We start from the raw sequence: 19,138 nt of genomic DNA on the forward strand, positions 1-19,138 counted from the left end.
GGGGAATAGAATTTATGCCAGTATTTTCCACAAAAAAATGCATTTTGTTTAGCTACTTAGATTCAATTTTTCTCATAAAGCGATTAGAAATACAGCAAGTAATTCACACATTCTGCACAAATCACTTCTTTAGACACTGTGTATGGTCTTTTCATATATATATATATATATATATATATATATATATATATTTATATATATTTATACATGGAGAGGGATTGAGAGTTTAAAAGTAATCGCTCTTTGGTTGTAAGGCAACATAGAACTCCTATGGCATATAGGACTGTGGCTGTTTCATATGCTTTTCATTTCCTTGTAGTGTGCTCTGCTAATCATCTCTTCTGTATTCTCCAGTACAATAGGGTATGTTACTACACTGCTCCTGTTTTGGAGAGATGCAGCTGATTGTTGAATGACATGCGAGTGTCTGTGATTGGCCAGGAGGAGGTGGGCATGCTGACTATATAGAGTGAGCATCTTTCCCAGTGCATCATATGTGAGAGTGCAGCTTCTGGAGATCTCGAGGATTTACCCTGTAAACTGTAAGTAACATTGTCTTCCAGCAGCTTTGTCTCTACCTAATCCCAAGAAGATAAATAACTGGATTACTATAGCTGTGAGTCTTATTGCTCATTTGAACTGCTGCTAAACCTTCCCTGCCATTCACACCTTATTTTTATTTATCTCTCATGTACCTTATGACAGTAGAGGTAAACTCAATAATACGTTTCATTTACATAGTAACCAGCAATGCGATCATTCCAAATATAATTTCTACATGTGATTTCCTTCTATATGTCTGTATATATACCTAAAATATTTTATTATTAAATAATTCAAACATATTTTCATTTTATTCAAACATTTGTTACTTTAAAAAACCTTGTTCATTGTCTTTAGTTATAAATTTACACGTGCTCATAACTAATTTTTCTTCATATTATGTCTATCATAAACATTCAACTAAGTAGTGTAGTTTTATAAGGTACTTGTGACCGATGACTTTGTCTAGTTTGGATAAAATTACATTGAATATACTCTGCTTAGCAAGCTATTTGTGTATAGTTATACATTCATTAATTTATGTCCGTCTAGTCATTAGTAGTTGGCTTATGTATAAAGCTGTACTAGATGCAAACCTACCCCCACAAAAACGTTAGATTTTTCTTCATATATGCATGTTTCCTGCCTAGATCCATATTTCTGCTGTATGAGTGCAGTTCAGTTCTGCACTGATAATAAAAATATGTACCTGTGATTACTCTGCCCAATATAATAATAATAATACTTATTATTATTATTATTATTGTAACCTCTATAGCATAAGTCTATTGTACAGTGCTTTAGAATCAAATAAAGCAAAAACATTCCAAAGAATAAAAAAAAATCAGACAAATGGCAAGGCTAGCTCAGTTCTCATTGTCGCTTTGGGTATGACTACAGAGTTCAAACACATTTTCCTATTGTAATGCTGCTATTGCATATTGTGAACCATCCCCAAATGGGCTAATTTTTATGTTCCCACTTTGCGATTCACAAAGTGTAAAATAAAATGCAAATATATAACCAGAATCAACATGTTAGACAGATCAATGCATTTATGCCAATGTGCAACGAAGTGAGTGAGGCTTTTGAGTAGGTTAAAACAGAATTTCTGGATGTGGATTTTGAAGCAGATTCTGCTCTAAAATCCACTTTCAAGACCATTTCAAATACTCTCTAAATAAGCTTCCTATTTATTTCAATAGAAAAAAATTCTATAATGCACATGGTCCTGTTATTTCCACATTTTTTTCTATGTGGATAAAGAAGAAATATATAAATTCTTGAAGCTTTTCTGCTTAAGCTCCAAATTTGAATCAACTGAAACAGAAAAAAATACACCCATACACATAAACTATGTAAAAACTCAACAAAAATGTGCCAAAAAACATTTTGGAAATATTTCTTTCAAGTGGATTATTCATTCAGAAATATTCACATAGGGGATGTGAACATACCCTTAATGTAGCCCCAATGGGCACAGTGCCGATAAAGTCTGTAAAGTGCTGTGGAATTAATGGCGATATATAAGTGAGTAAAATAAATAATTAAAATAAATACAATTAAATAACTGTTGGCTGCTTATTTTGCTAACAGTTGTCTCTTCTGACTCCTCTACACACACAAATGCTTGGCCTGCCTGAGTATTCATGTGTTCTCCATGGGGACAGCAGGAGACTTATCCTCATGTAAAACACAAGGAATGGGCAAGTGAATTCCAAATGCCTGATTTTTATCTTTCCCCATCATCATCTGTCGGGTAGAGTTGGAAGTTCCACGTATACATCAGATGAATTTGGCGGTTTTGGACAGCAGCCTTTACAATCACACCATACACTCACCTTAGAACATGTTTCTCTCTTACTTCAGACTCGATAACAAAATGTGTTCTCTGATTATAATGCTGGCAAATGCTGCTAAGGGGAAGACTGGGGGAGATATTAAATGTATTACTCACTGTCCCTCATTTAGTTTTTTGGGAGGAAATTTGTAAGAATTTAAATGTAACATAATTCATTGAAGATATAAAATTAGCATTGTATTATGAAGAACAACAAGAAATGTGGTTAGAAAATAATTGGCTATAATGTAAATGTATTTGTGACTTTTTGGGTACAAATAAAAAAAATGTCTAATCTGCACATTTTTCTTACCTATTTGTGCAAGAATTTAGATCCATTTGCATTAGTCACATTAGCTTGTATCAGTGGAATGACTTGTTGCTTGAACAGGTTTTTAAACAAATTAATGAAATATGTCAAAAAAGTCACAAAAGGGTGCAAATGTGAAAGAAGTCACATCTCTACAGAGATCCAGAAAGAAGAAAAAGTGAAGAAAAAGTGCCTTACTTTTAGCCAGTGTTAGAGTATGTTCACACACAGGTTTTTTTTTGCATGGATCTGCTCCAAAATCCACAAAAAACAAACGCTTTACATGGTCTTTAAATACATTTCCTATTGATTTCAATGGGAAATCCTTACTGCTGTTCATATAGCATTTTTTCCCTATGCGGTTATTAAAAACATCCTGCAGAAAAAGAAGTGATATGTTACTTATATTACTGTTAAAGACACCTTAGTGCATATGGACATAACACTCAGGCTCAGACTGGCTCACAAGAGAACAGGTGAATTCCCTGGTGGGCCCCTGTACAGGACTGGACTTCTGACCACAATATATGAGCAGTAGTTAGCACAGTATACTTTACAGTTTATTATTATATATAAGTGAAGGTAAATTTGTGAATAAGAGTAATATAATATTTGCATGCATCTAAACAATGTGCCCCAAAAGTCAGTATTTCTTCTCCTGGAAGTCTGTTTTACAGTTCAGGAGTAGAGATGAGCGTTGTTCTACTCGAACTGTTCGTCAATCTCAAATTCGAGCTGTTTTGGGCGGTGTTCGAGCCGGTCGGCGAACACGAACAATTTGAGAAAAATTCGGCTGTTCGAGGTTATGTTCGATAACTGTTCGTGCACCAAAATCATAACTGGATTTTTTCTCAGTAATGATGAAAATTAATGTTAATACGCAGTTTGAGTGTACAGCGGGGTGGGGGGAGGGGCAGGGGATGGATCTCTGCAGGAACAATGAAGATCTCCATTTTTTTTTCTCTTTCCCGCATTTGCAGTGGGGAGGTGCAATCTGTCAGCCTATCAGCAGCGCACACACGGAGCGAAGTGCTTTTTTTCACACAAGCAAGGGCATGTGTCATTGGCAGTGTATGTCACATGTCCTTGCCCTATAAGACCAAGCCATTTTCCCCGTCGCCACCATTTTCTCACTGCTGCAGCTGCTTGTTAGACGGCACCGCTGTTGCTGTGTGCGCTATACCTTGTTAATTTCAAGCCAATTTTCGCACAAATATACAGATAGCTTGGGAGTAGGGAATAGTTGTGATTGCAGTCCTTTTAAGGACTAGGTTACAGCATTTCCTACGACTTTTATCAGGCAGGTCTGTGCTCTTAAATAGATAGATTGTGGGAGTAAAGACTAATTGTAATTGGAGTCCTTTTCAGGACTAGGTTACATCAGTTCCTATCAGTTTTTGCCAGGCAGGTCTGTGCCAGTGCTGTGCAAGTTTTTTTCACAGCATTTGGCTGAATCTAGCAAAGCTAATCCTTTTTGGCCTATTGCAGAGTGTGTTAGTCAGTGGAGTAGCCTATCTGTGTTGCAAGATATACCACCTGTGTATAGAATACCAATTTTTTTACTGCACCAAGTGAAGTAAAATCTTTTGGGCATAGCATCATTCTATTAGTCCATCTATACTGACCTCCATCAGGTTGCAAACTGAATATAATTTTTTTCTGCATCTAGCTCTGAAAAAATATTTGGGCTTCTAGCAGTGTGTGGGACTTGGTCTATTAGTCCATCTATACTGACCTCCATCAGGTTGCAAATTAAAAATAATTTTTTTCTTCATTTAGCTCTGAAAAAATATTTGGGCTTCTAGCAGTGTGTGGGACTTGTTCTATTAGTCCTTCTATACTGACCTCCAGCAGGTTGCAAATTGAATATAATTTTTTTCTGCATCTAGCTCTGAAAAAATATTTGGGCTTCTAGCGGTGTGTGGGACTTGGTCTATTAGTCCATCTATACTGACCTCCATCAGGTTGCAAATTAAAAATAATTTTTTTCTTTATTTAGCTCTGAAAAAATATTTGGGCTTCTAGCAGTGTGTGGGACTTGTTCTATTAGTCCTTCTATACTGACGTCCAGCAGGTTGCAAATTGAATATAATTTTTTTCTGCATCTAGCTCTGAAAAAATATTTGGGCTTCTAGCGGTGTGTGGGACTTGGTCTATTAGTCCATCTATACTGACCTCCATCAGGTTGCAAATTAAAAATAATTTTTTTCTGCATCTAACCCAGCCAATAGTTTTGGCCTAATACCACAGTTTGGCCACTCAGCTCTGCTCGGTTACCATCCATTGTTTTTTTGTGCAAACAACTCCAGAGCTGTGAATTAGTTAACCACCAAAATGAGTGGAAAAAGGCCTGCTGCTGGTGGAAAGGGGAATAGGCGTGTTGGGAAGGGGAAAAAAGGTTGTGTCCGTGGGGTAGGTGCAGAAGAAAGACCATCTTCCAGCCAAACTAAAATGTCTACTTCTTTTAGCGGACAATGTGATAAGATCCCTTTCTTACGGCCACGCCAATCGCTACAAATTCCAGATGAGGCACAAAAACAGCAGGTGCTTCAACGGATATCAAGTGCTCCTTTAAGTGGGCTCTCCTCCACATCAACTTCAACATCACAAATACTCCAGTCCTCAAAGGTGTCACCCAAATCGCACTTGCTTCCTCACAGCTCCCAAATCTCCAGCTGCCCGTCTGAGTATGAGGTAGAACAGATGGTTGAGTCTGCAGAGCTGTTTACTCATACTATAGCCTGGGAATCAGAGGTCGACTCCAGCGCTTCTGTGAATCCAGACGAGGAAATGATCTGCACTGATGCCCAGAATCTTTATGAGTCGGATCCAGGACCAGACGCAGAAGGTTCTGACCATAATGTAGACCCTCATTCCCAAACTGTAACTCCTGTTGGTGGAGACAATGAGGAAGACGATGATAAGACTCAAATACCTGATTGGAGCGACAACTTTAGTTTTTTGTCAGGGCAGGAACAGGTTGGCTCTGAGGACGACGGGTGTGATAACGCACAGGGTGATGATGATGAGGTCGGAGATCCCACTTACTGTCAACCCACAGTCAGCCAAGAGATGAGGTCAGCAGAGGAGGTGGAGGAAGATGCTAGTGACGACGAGGTCAGGTTGCGCCTTCCTGGACAGAGACGTAGTACTGGAAGCACGTCAACAACTGCATCCTCAAACACAACTCTGCCTCTCACCACAAGTCGTGGTGGCTCTTCAGGTCGCATGGGTGCTAAGCCTTGCATAGCCTGGGCATTTTTTCAGATCGATAAAGATGACCCAACTCGTGTTATCTGTAACATTTGTCAGCAAAAGCTAAGTAGAGGCCAAAAAATACATAGTTTGAGTACTTCATGCATGAACCGGCACATGGACATGAAGCATAAGTTGCAGTGGGAAGCTCAGTGTGCTACAATGCGGTCTAGCCGGCCGGGCCAACCACCGTCTGCCATATCTTGTGCATCCGCGGCCTCTTCATCCTCTGTGACTGGGGGGACAGCAGTCACACCTGTTTTGGGGCGCAGACCTGCCACCTCTTTACCCGCAACAGCCAGCGTGATTGGCAGGTCATCATTTTCTTTGGAGGTGGTAACACCAGCTGGTCTTGAGCGCTGTCCGACATCGATAGCACCACCTTTGGATCAAGGCAACCTAACATGTCCGCCTGCATCTTCCTCACAGACCGGCAGTTTGCCGGGGACACCCTTATCAACCCCGTCTAAGCACAATAGCCAGCCCTCGGTCCCTCAGATGTGGACAAGTAAAAGACCATTTCCTCCTAGCCATGAGAAAGCTAAGAGGTTGAATTTCACCATCTGCAAGCTCTTGGCTACAGAAATGCTGCCTTTCCGCCTGGTGGACACAGAGGATTTTCGAGACCTTATGTCCGTCGCAGTGCCCCAGTACCAGATGCCCAGTCGGCACTACTTCTCAAAGAAAGGTGTGCCTGCGCTCCACCAGCATGTCGCACACAACATCACCGCTTCTTTGAGAAACTCTGTGTGTGACAGGGTGCATTTCACCACAGACACTTGGACGAGTAGGCATGGACAGGGGCGTTACATGTCGCTGACTGGGCACTGGGTAACTATGGTGACAGCAGGACAAGGGGCTGCTGTCCAAGTCTTGCCGTCCCCACGAGTTGTGCGTCAATCCTCTTTATGTCATTTTTCCTCCACTGCTTCTGCCTCCTCAACCTCCTCTCGGTCTTCCACCTGCACCCAAAGCCTGTCTGGTCATGCCACAAGCTTTCTAACTGCACAGAAGGGATCCTGCACACCTCCTTACTATGCTGGCAGTAGGGCTCAACGTCATCAGGCGGTTTTTACATTGAAATGTCTGGGAAATGTGAGTCACACAGCTGAGGAGTTGTGGTCAGCTCTGGAGAACCAATTTCATGAATGGTTGTCTCCACTGGACCTGAAACCAGGGAAGGCCGTGTGCGACAATGCTGCAAACCTGGGTGCGGCCCTTCGCCGGGGCAATGTCACACACGTGCCTTGTATGGCTCACGTGTTGAACCTGGTTGTCCAGCAATTTTTAGCCCACTATCCCAGACTAGATGGCCTTCTGCAGAGGGCACGGTCGCTGTGTGCTCACTTCCGCCGTTCGCATCCCGCAGCTCAGCGACTTACATCTCTACAGAAGTCGTTGGGCCTGCCACTTCACCGGCTAAAATGCGATGTGCCTACCCGGTGGAATTCAACTCTGCACATGTTGCAGCGACTGTGGCAGCACCGACAAGCCCTGGTGCAATACGTTCTGACGTATAGCCTGGGCCAACGAGATTCAGAGGTGGGGCAAATCACGCTGGAGGAGTGGTCTCAGATCAGGGACCTATGCACCCTTCTGCACAGTTTTGAAATGGCGACGAAGATGTTTAGTGCTGACGATGCCATTATCAGCATGACTATTCCGGTGATTTACATGCTGGAGCACATGTTAAACAGAATTCGGAGTCAGGTGGTGGCACAAGAGGAGGTGGAGGAAGTAGAGGAGGAGGAGTTGTATGCGGAAGGGCTAACATCTGCAAGGTCCAGACGGTCGGCAGCACCAAGGCGGCAGGCATGTGAGGGTGGGGGAGATGATTTTACCAGGGCGCATGGTAGCAGCCAAACTAGTGAGGAAGGTGCAGGAGCCCAGGAAGAAGTGGAGGACGAACTGATGGAAGACTCATCAGATGAGGGAGACCTTGATCACATTTCTGTTGTGCGAGGTTGGGGGGAGAGGACAGAGGAAGGAAGCATGATTGCTACCTCGCCACCAACACAACAGGGACTTGGTGCTCCTGGATGCGCAACACACATGAGTGCCTTCTTGCTGCACTACCTGCAACATGACCCTCGAATTGTGAGAATTAGAAATAATCCTGACTACTGGGTTGCCACACTGTTAGATCCCCGGTACAAAAGTAAATTTGCAGAAATTATTCCTGCCATAGAAAGGGATGCACGCATGCAGGAGTATCAGCAGAGACTGTTGCAGAATCTTACATGTGCTTTTCCACAAAATACCAGTGGTGCACGTAGTGAATCTCACAGTTCCAACTTGCCAACCGTGGGACCGTCAAGTGTTCAGCACTCAAACCGTAACAGAACCACAGTATCTGCTGGTAACATCAATTTTGCGGAATCATTTCACCACTTTTTTAGCCCATCCTTTGCAAGGCCACAGGAGACAAGAAGTCTGACACATAGTCAACGCCTAGAGACGATGGTACAGGAGTATCTCCAAGTAAACATTGAAGCCACGACTGTGTCACTGGACCCTTGCTCTTTTTGGGCTTCCAATCTGGATAAATGGCCGGAGCTAGCCACTTACGCCTTGGAGATCTTGTCATGCCCCGCAGCCAGCGTTCTGTCTGAACGTGTGTTCAGCGCTGCTGGTGGTGTGCTGACAGATAAGCGCACGCGGCTCTCCACTGATAATGTAGACAGACTCACGTTCATAAAGATGAACAAATCATGGATCCGAAACGACTTTTCTACCCCTGTGTCATCCTGGGGAGAGTAAAAGCTTGATGATTGGTTAAAATCACCCTACCAACCGTTTTAAGCTTTCAAATTACTAATCATGTTTATCTGTATCTTGACTGGAAAATAATTTGGGCTTTGTAGCAGTGTGCAGCACTGATCCTATTAGGCCATCTATAATAAGCTTCACCAGATTTAAAATTAAAAATAATTTTTAGCTGCATCTAGCCCGGAAAATAATTTTGGGGCTCCGAGATGCGCAAGACACATAAGTGCCTTCTTGCTGCACTACCTGCAGCATGACCCTCATATTGTCAGAATTCGAAGTAATCATGACTACTGGGTTGCCACACTCTTAGATCCCCCAAACTTTTCGATCAACCTTTTCATTTTAATAAAGACCAAAAAAATGGTCATTTTTGAAATTATAAGCATTAGCAGGTTGTTAGAAACTGAAATCAAACAGTTTTCAACTCAAAACTTTATTCTAGGTGATGTTACATTTTCACATAGGACCCCTTGTTCGAAAGGAGCTTCTGAACTCTCTCGTCCATTGAATTTGTCAGGTTTTGGATGGTTTCTGCTTCAATTGTTTTGCATGAGGACAGAATACCCTCCCAGAGCTGTTGCTTAGATGTGAACTGCCTCCCGCCATCATAGACACTCCTTTTAATGATGCTCCAAAGGTTCTGAATGGGGTAGAGGTCAGGGGAGCATGGGGGTCACACCATAAGTTTGTCCCCTTTTATGCCCATATCAGCCAGAGATGCAGATGTTTTATGTGCAGCATGAGATGGTGCATTATCATGCAGAAAAATGATCTTGCTGTGAAATACACGGTTCTTCTTCTTGAACCATGGCAGGAAGTGCTGTTTGAGAAAATCCACATACATTATGGAGTTCATCTTTAGCGCCTTCAGGGATCCTAAAGGGGCCGACAATCTCTCTCCCCATGATTCCAGCCCAAAACATTACTCCACCTCCTCCTTGTTGGCGCTTAGCCGTGTTTGCGTGGGGTGTCCATCAACCAGCCATCCTCCACTCCATTCATCTGGACCATCGAGCGCTGCACGGCACTCATCCGTGAACAAAACAGTTTTGAAATCAGTCTTCATGTAATGTTTGGCCCACTGGAGCCGTTTCTGCTTGTGTGAAGTGGATAGAGGAGGTCGACAGGATGGCATATGCACAGCTGCAAACCTCTGAAGGACCCTGCATCTTGTTGTTCGGGGGACGTTGGAGGCACAAGCAGCTTCAAAAACTTGTCTGCTGCTATGACAAGGCTTTTTTGCCGCTGCTGTTTCAACCTGACGTAATTGCCTGTAGGAAAGAGTCCTCAATTTGCCCTTATCAGCACGCACACGTGTGTACTGTGAATCAGCTACATACTTCTTGATTGCCAAGACACTTCATCCTGATCATCGCACAATGTTGATTGTAGTCATGCCTTGACCTAAACACTCCACAATTTGTTGCTTCTCAGCAGCCGACACATCCTTTTTCTTTCCCATTTTGGCAGAAAATGTAGGCTGCTTAATAATGTGAGAGAGCCTTCTTAAGTAGTCTTGCCTTTCATTGGACACACCTGCCAAACTAATTAGCACAGGTGTCTGCAATTGCTTACAGTGATATAAAGAGCCCTGACACACATCACCATCAATGAGTTTAACTGACAAACAAACAAATTCTTCCCTTATCACTCCTAAACACTTTTTGCATAATAATTTGGAACGCGGTGTACATGTGCTTTTCCACAAAACACCAGTGGTTCACGTAGTGAATCTTACAGTTCTAACTTGCCAACCGTGGTCTGTATGGAATTGTTCAATAAAGGGCCCAAAATTAAGATAACATAGATGGGAGAGGTCTCTATGAATAGGAATTCCTAAGTATTTGATACCCTGTGAGGGCCAGGCAAAGGGAAAGTTGGACTGGATGGAATCCTATATGGATTTAGGGAGGGAGACATCGAGGGCCTCAGACTTCGCTGCATTGATTTTAAAATTTTACCATGTAACAAAGTGATCTATTTCAGCCATAACAGCAGGGATGGATATATGTGATTGAGTGATATATACTAGGACATCATCAGCAAATAGAGAGCACTTGTACTCGGTGCCTCCCACCTCAATCCACCTAATATTGGGGTTATGGCGAATTGATGAGAGCAGGTGCTCCGTCACTAGGATGTATAAGAGAGGGGACAGAGGACATCCCTGCCTTGTCCCATTGGTGATTGTGAAAGGTGATGAAAATGTTCTGACGCACCCCCTGGGCCTTGGGACACCCGGAGCCGGACCCTTTTTGGTGGATGCTGGTGGTTGTAGTCTTCGTGGCGGCGATCCGGTTCCGTGGCTCAGGGCGGTCAAACCAGTGGCGGAACTATTTATGTGGTTTTGATGTTTAAATGTCCGACTACGCCACCCGTGGATTGCGGTCAGAGTGAACCGCCGCTACAGGGCAGACCGCTAAGGCTGGTGTTGTGGGTGCAGCAGAGCGTAGCATAACTCCCCACGGGAGGAGTATAGCCTCAGGGCAGTGTATGCGGAGGATGGGGGTGATGGTGCAGGGCAGCAGCAGTAACGACACGGAGTCAGTGATGCAGTTCAGGGCCTTTACTCACAGTTCTTATTATCCAGACCACGTCTGCAGGTAACGGCTGCCCACGTCGTACTGTGCTCACCAGGTGAGGGGCTCAGACAACTCCCAGATAACTTTGGAGCGCTTCACAGGACCCCCTTTGTGTGTCCTTTGTCTGGCCTTTCTTACCAACACTTCTGTCCGGCTGCCTCGGGCCTCCTCTTGGTAAACTTGGCGCCAGTTTCCCTGACCCTATGTGGTGCCTTCCTAGCGGGTGGAGCAAGGGGCTGCGCCACATAAAATGTCAGAGCCTCCGGTTTCTAGCTGAGGGTCGTTTCCTGCCTCCACTAGTTCGGGGACCGGTCTCCCCCTTTGGCCTGACCCCTCCACGCAGGTGGATTCGGGCGTGCGGTGGCGACTCGCCCGTCCGCACCCCTGGGATCCCTTCATTCCTCGTTCCTGGAGCCTTCTCCGCTCCTCTTCCTTCCTTCTCCCTCTTGCAGGCCTGGGCCTCTGTTACTAGGCCCGCCTCCGGAGCAGAGCTCATGCAGAGCCCCTGCTCCCTGCCACTTCTGCTCAGACTTCTCTGCACTGAACTAAGATGGTGCCCACCTTTTATACTCCCTTCTCAATGCACCCAGGAACTGCTTCCTCCCTGCTCCTGCACTGCAGGGTTCCCCTTCCTCAGTGTTCCCTCCCCCCACTCCAGCAAGGGACAGGGACTGTCGTGCCCATCTCAGGGGCATATTGGTCGCCCTGCCCCACGGCAATGTGGTGTAATGCATGCAGGTGTCGGGTCCTGATCCACACTCCATCCTTATCTGAGAGTGAGATATCACACCTCTGGGTGAGGTGCAATACGTCTGTAGCAACCGAGCCCTCGGTGCTACAGTTCCATTTATCTTCAGCCTAGGTGACGTATTGTGATACAGGGCCGTGATTTTGGCTATAAAAGGGTCCCCTAGACCCCTACCCCAAGCTTTTTAAGAGAATCATATATGGCGTGCCAGGAGACTCTATGGAATGCTTTCTCAGCATCCAACGAGAGTATCTACTTACAAATTTTTAACTGCATCTAGCCCAGGAAATACTTTGTGCCTAGTAGCAGTGTCTGCTAGTCAGCGGATTATCCCGGCTGTTAAGCAAGCTACACCACCTGTAGTTTGGACACTTAATTTTTTCAAAGGAAATGCTTCGGGACCACGGGATACTTAGTGAAGAGCATCAGGAGGCACCCCAAGGCATAGGGGCTGGGACTGGCACTAGGACGCCTTGCGGTGGACAGCCGAGCTCGATCCTTATAAAAGCTTTTTAACTGCAGCAGCTTTAGTGGACGCTACTGGAGCTGGAATTACGCGGCTGCTGGCATGAGACTTGCCCTCCAATAGATCCTTGTAAATGGATTTAAAGTGTATTCATTCAAATTAGAGGGACAATTTAAATTAAAAAGCTTAGAGCTGCCTCCACCACAGGGGGGCTCTCTCGACCCACCAGCGGACAGGCACCAGTATTGGGAGAGGGGGGCTGGCCGTCAGGGTTCACCGCGGCTCTGGCACAAACCCGGCGACACGGAGGTGGCACGGGCAGGAGCGGACTGGCCGTCTCGGCTTCTCACTTTTTGGATTTTAGAAGGGCATGACATGCCTATATCTGTGTCTCCCCCTCCTTTTACTCCTCCACCTCTTTTCTTTTCGCATGACTATATGTACTTGTCACTTTTCCATGTGTTAGTTGTGTCTTCTGAGCAGTTTGTCAGCTTTTGGACACCTTTGAAGGTGTTTTCTATGTGTTTCTATGTGTTTTTGTTTGCCTGCCATTGGTTTTAACGGTGTTCGAAGGTGTTCGACGAACAGTTCGACGAACAGTTCGGCGAACACACGGGTGTTCGATGAACCGAACCGAACTCGAACACTACGGGGGTGGCTCAACACTATTCAGGAGTCCAGGTAAGAGAGAGAGACATTTTACAGCTCCAAAGTTTGGGTCCACATTGATTTCTATGGGGTAAAGGTTCAGGTTCAAGTTAAGTAACAGTTCTGGTACCCACCCCGAACTTTAGACTAAAGTTCGGTCGGACCCAATGAACTCAAACTTCCACGGGTTCACTCATCCTATTCCCTACTCAAGACCTAGGATGAAAACCCAGATTTCTGACACTGTGCACTACATTGCAACCCAAAATCCATTGGTAATCTTCAAATTTCATGATGCCTTGCAAACATTCAAGGCTCCTAGTGACAGAGGCAGCAAAACAACCCAAAAACATCTTTGAACCTCCACCATATTTCACTGTAGGTACTGTGTTCTTTCCTTTGTAGTCATGATTCCGTTTTTGGTAAACAGTAGAATGATGTGCTTTACCAAAAAATGCTATCTTGGTCTCATCTGTCCACGAGATGCTTTCCAAGTAGGACTTTGGCTTACTCATGTACATTTTGGTAAACTGCAGTCTAGCTTTTTTTATATCTCTGAGTCAGCAGTGGGGTCCTCCTGGGTTTCCTGCCATAGCGCTTAATTTTATTCAATTGTCGATGGATAGTTTGCGCTGACACTAATCCACCCTGAGTCTGCAGGACAGCTTGAAATTCTTTGGAACTTGATTGGGGCTGCTTAGTTACCATCCGGACTATCCTGCGTTGCAACCATTCATCAATTTTTCTCTACTGTCCACGTCCAGGGAGATTAGCTAAAGTGCCATGGGTTGTAAACTTGATTATGTTACACACGCTGTTACTAATAAAAACCTCTATACAAAGACCAACACTGATATTGCTGCCATATGGTGACCACATAGTGGTAGATGCCAGTCCTGCAGAACATGTAAGAGATTAAAGTACAGTTATTGATGGTGACTTACAGCTGACATTCTTTCTGGTGGAGTCATTAATTTTTCCCATCTTTTCCATCTAGAACAGCCCGACATGGCAACTTCCTCCAGCCACGACACGTCTGCAGAGATTACAACAAAGACACATATGACTTCTCACATTTACAGCACCGTCTCCATTTATCCCCAACCTGCACAACCTCCTCATCCTACCGATACCCCAATGCTGAGCCGCTGCTGCCATATGTGTCCCTATTACTGCACCTGCTGTGTGGTACTGTGTGCCCTCTAATTTTCCTCCTACTAGATCCCTAGATTCCCCTCTTATTGAATTCATAAAATATGATGACCCTACTGAACTCCACCCCTCAACTGCTCCAGAAAAGTATTGTGACCCCAACACAGTATGATCCCCCAACTGTGACCCCCACACAGCCCTCCATGCAGTATAATGGGCCTATATACAATATAATGGCGCCACACCTCTCCACACTGTATAATAGTGCTCACACAGCATGATGGATCCCACACAAACCTTCACACTGTATAATTGCTTGCATATAGTTTAAAGGCCTCCAGCATAATTCACCCATAGTCCATACAGCATAATGCACACTCATAGCCAATACAGTATAATGCACTCCCATAGCCCATACAGTATAATGCACCCCCATATAGTATAATGCACCCCCCAATAGCCCATACAGTATAATGCACCCCCATATAGTATAATGCACCGCCGTATAGTATGAGTATAATGCACCCCCCATAGTCCATACAATATCATGCACCCCCTTATAGTATAATGCACCCCCAAAGCCCATACAGTATAATGCACCCCCATATAGTATAATGAATATAATGCTTCCCTATAGCTCATAATGTATAATGCACCCCCATATAGTATAATGAATATAATGCAACCCCTATAGCCCATACACTAGAATGCACCCACATATAGTATAATGCACCCCATAGTTCATACAGTATAATGCACTCCCTAGTCCATCCAGTATAATGTACACCCATACAGTATAATGCAACCCCACAGACCATACAGTATAATGCCCCCCATATAGTACAATGCACTCCCATATAGTATAATGAGTATAGTGCACCTCCCATTGCCATACAGTATCATGCACTCCCATATTGTATAATGCACCCCCAAAATCCATACAGTATAATGCACCACTCATAGCCCCTACAGGATCATGCACCCCCATATAATATAATGCACTCCCAAAGCTCATACAGTATAACGCACCCCCATTTAGTATGAGTATAATGCACCCCCATAGCCCATACACTATAATGCACCCCCATATAGTATAATGCACCCCCACAACCCATACAGTATAAAGCACCCCCCATAGCCCATACATTATAATGCACCCCCATAGCCCATGCAGTATAATGCACCCCCATATAGTATAATGCACCTCCTATAGCCCATACAGTATAATGCACCCCATATAGTACAATAAATATAATGCACCCCCATAGTCAATAAAGTATAATGCACCCCCGTATAGTATGAGTATAATGCACCCCCATAGCCCATACACTGTAATGCACCCCCATATAATATAATTCACCCCCATAGCCCATACAGTATAATGCACCCCACATAGCCCATACAATATAATGCACCCCCATACCCATACAGTATAATGCACCCCCATAGCTCATACAGTATAATGCACCCCTGTAGCCCATACAGTATAATGCACCCCTGTAGCCCATACAGTATAATGCACCCCCATATAGTATAATGCACTCCCAAGTCCATACAGTATAATGCACCCCCATAGTCCATACAGTATAATGCACTCCCATAGCCCATACAGCATAATGCACCCCCATATAGTATAATGCACCCTCACATAGCCCATAAAGTATTATGCACCCTATATAGTATAATGAGTATAGTGCACCCCTCATAGCCCATACACTGTAATGCACCCCCATATAGTATAATGCACCCCCATAGCCCATCTTACTACATAAAGAGCTTAATGTTGAAAGTGTGTCCGAGAAAAACATCAGCTGATGTTGTTTTGTTATTATTTTCTCACTCTTCGTTTTCTTCCCAAGTTATATACATACTTTCAAGAACAACAGTACCTTAACAAAACAGGTTCTACTGATCTGTTCTTTTTTTATTTACTCTGGCTCTGCCATTATTACAGTCAACAACATTACCTTACCAACACAGCTTCTACTGATCTGTTCTTTTCTGATTAACTCAAAACTTAATGCTACAACACAGAGTCAACCTGCTTATGAAATACGTATTTAAATGCGGGGAATCCAGAAATGTAATTCTTTTTTTTTTTTTAATTGGAAGTGGTTTCAGAAATATGAAGTTTTATTATTGAGGGATTTCCATCGTACAATTTTTTTCATTCACGTGTGGCCAGAGTTCTTTGTATATTATACACTCCACCTATTTGCCCTTGCTTTTATTAAAGCAAGAGCAAATAAACTGCTTTTTTCAAAACAAATTCTGCCGAAAAGCAAATCACCTGATTTTTTCAAAACAAAATCTACCTAAGAGCAAATCAACGGTTTTTCAACAAAACCTGTCGAACAGCAAACCAAAGCATTTACAATGGGACATCCACAGAAATATAATTCCAAGGTGAGCACAAAGCCGCTGATTCTGCAAGGAAAAGACAGCAAAGATCACTAGAAAGTGAAGAAAAGCGACATGTACGCCTGCAAAGACACGCCACTGCAAAATGTGTGCGAATTGAAAATTAAACCAATGAGGAAAGAGCTATGAGGTGCCAACGTAATTCACAATCATATTGAGCGCTATTTGAAAACTAAACTGAAGAGTAAAGAGTAGCATGGCAACAAAATCGTAGAGAAATAGATCGCGTCATATTTGAAAAAAAACAGAATCACGTAATCATCTGGCGTAGCACCCCATCACTCTCCTTTTTAATCAAATAGCCCTTACACAGCCTGGAGGTGTGTTTAGGGTCAATGTCCTGTTGAAAAATAAATGATGGTCCAACTAAATGCAAACCGGATGGAATAGCATGCCGCTGCAAGATGCTGTGGTAGCCATGCTGGTTCAGTATGCCTTCAATTTTGAATAAATCCCCAACAGTGTCACCAGCAAAGCACCCCCACACCATCACACCTCCTCCTCCATGCTTCACGGTGGGAACCAGGCATGTAGAGTCCATCCGTTCACCTTTTCTGCGTCGCAGAAAGACAAGATCTCAAATTTGGACTCATCAGACCAAAGCACAGATTTCCACTGGTCTAATGTCCATTCCTTGTGTTCTTTAGCCCAAACAAGTCTCTTCTGCTTGTTGCCTGTCCTTAGCAGTGGTTTCCTAGCAGCTATTTTACCATGAAGGCCTCCTGCACAAAGTCTCCTCTTAACAGTTGTTGAAGAGATGTGTCTGCTGCTAGAACTCTGTGTGGCATTGACCTTGTCTCTAATCTGAGCTGCTGTTAACCTGCGATTTCTGAGGCTGGTGACTCGGATAAACTTATCCTCAGAAGCAGAGGTGACTCTTGGTCTTCCTTTCCTGGGGCGGTCCTCATGTGAGCCAGTTTCTTTGTAGCGCTTGATGGTTTTTGCAACTGCACTTGGGGACACTTTCAAAGTTTTCCCAATTTTTCGGACTGACTGACCTTCATTTCTTAAAGTAATGATGGCCACTCGTTTTTCTTTACTTAGCTGCTTTTTTCTTGCCATAATACAAATTCCAAGGTCTATTCAGTAGGACTATCAGCTGTGTATCCACCTGACTTCTGCACAACACAACTGATGGTCCCAATCCCATTTATAAGGCAAGAAATCCCACTTATTAAACGTGACAGGGCACACCTGTGAAGTGAAAACCATTTCCGATGACTACCTCTTGAAGCTCATCAAGAGAATGCCAAGAGTGTGCAAAGCAGTCATCAAAGCAAAAGGTGGCTACTTTGAAGAACCTAGAATATAAGACATATTTTCAGTTGTTTCACACTTTTTTGTTAAGTATATAATTCCACGTGTTAATTTATAGTTTTGATGCCTTCAGTGTGAATGTACAATTTTCAAAGTCATGAAAATACAGAAAAATCTTTAAATGAGAAGGTGTGTCCAAACTTTTGGTCTGTACTGTATGTACACTCTATAGAATACTTATCAGTCTACTCTTCATCAGTTCTTTTAAACTCCTGCACCATACAGGGCCTGTGGTAACATCAAGGTCACATGACTGTTATGTCACCCTGGGCCGGGTCAGCACCTGGCGCACCCGGGCAAGTGCCAGGGCCCTGAGCCATCAGGGGGCCCTGAGCCAGCGGGGGGGTCTACTCCCCGTCGAGGACACCGGCGCGCTATGGGGACAGTGCTCTGGGGGAGCCTAGTGTCAGCACCCATGAGTTAGCCCCCCCGCTTGCTCAGGGCCCTGGCACTTGGAATACTTACCTCTCCCTGTTCCCCGCAGCTCTAGTCTCTTCCATGTCTGCTGACTTGTGACATCTCAGGGCAGAGGGCGCGATGATGTTACTATAGCACACCTTCTGCTATAATTCCATGTCAATCATTGTATCCTATTTGGCAGAGGATTATAAAGCCCCTTCAGTGTGCAGTTGTAACAGGACCCTGAGCAGCTGGAGGAGGGGGGTGGGTCAAGAAACTGTGAGTGAAAAATATCACACCTCGAGTCAGAACAACACAGGACAAAGGGCCTGTTTCCATGTGGTTTTCCTTTAGTGAGAAACATAGGAATTCCATACCGAGTTATGGAATTCCTATCTGTATTAGGCATACCTCAAATAGATTTTTGAAATCCCAATGAGTTAGCCCCCCCGCTTGCTCAGGACCCTGGCACTTGGAATACTTACTTCTCCCCGTTCCCTGCAGCTCCAGCTTCTTCTGCATATGCTGACTTGTGATGTTTCAGGGCAAAGGGCACGATGATGTCACTACAGCCCACCCTCTTCTATGAGCGTCACGGGACAGAGAGCGGGAAGAAGGAGATGCTGAGGAGTCTAGAGCTGTAGCCAGCGAGGAGAGGTAAGTATTTGATTTTTTTCCTGTATGGAAC

General features: G+C 44.1%; 1 protein-coding gene across 1 annotated transcript in view; it reads left to right on the forward strand.

The window, feature by feature from the left end:
* The first annotated feature begins 399 nt into the window (after window positions 1-399).
* DDC (dopa decarboxylase) overlaps window positions 400-19,138 on the forward strand; it is a 379,409-nt gene continuing 360,670 nt past the window's right edge. The window contains exon 1 of the mRNA XM_073678337.1: window positions 400-542. The gene's annotated coding sequence lies outside the window, so the exon portion shown is untranslated. The remainder of the gene's footprint in view (window positions 543-19,138) is intronic.

The sequence above is a fragment of the Phyllobates terribilis genome, unplaced genomic scaffold, assembly GCF_046119375.1.
Source record: "Phyllobates terribilis strain yellow unplaced genomic scaffold, ASM4611937v1 Scaffold_4__5_contigs__length_816908805, whole genome shotgun sequence".
Classification (NCBI taxonomy): Eukaryota; Metazoa; Chordata; class Amphibia; order Anura; family Dendrobatidae; genus Phyllobates; species Phyllobates terribilis.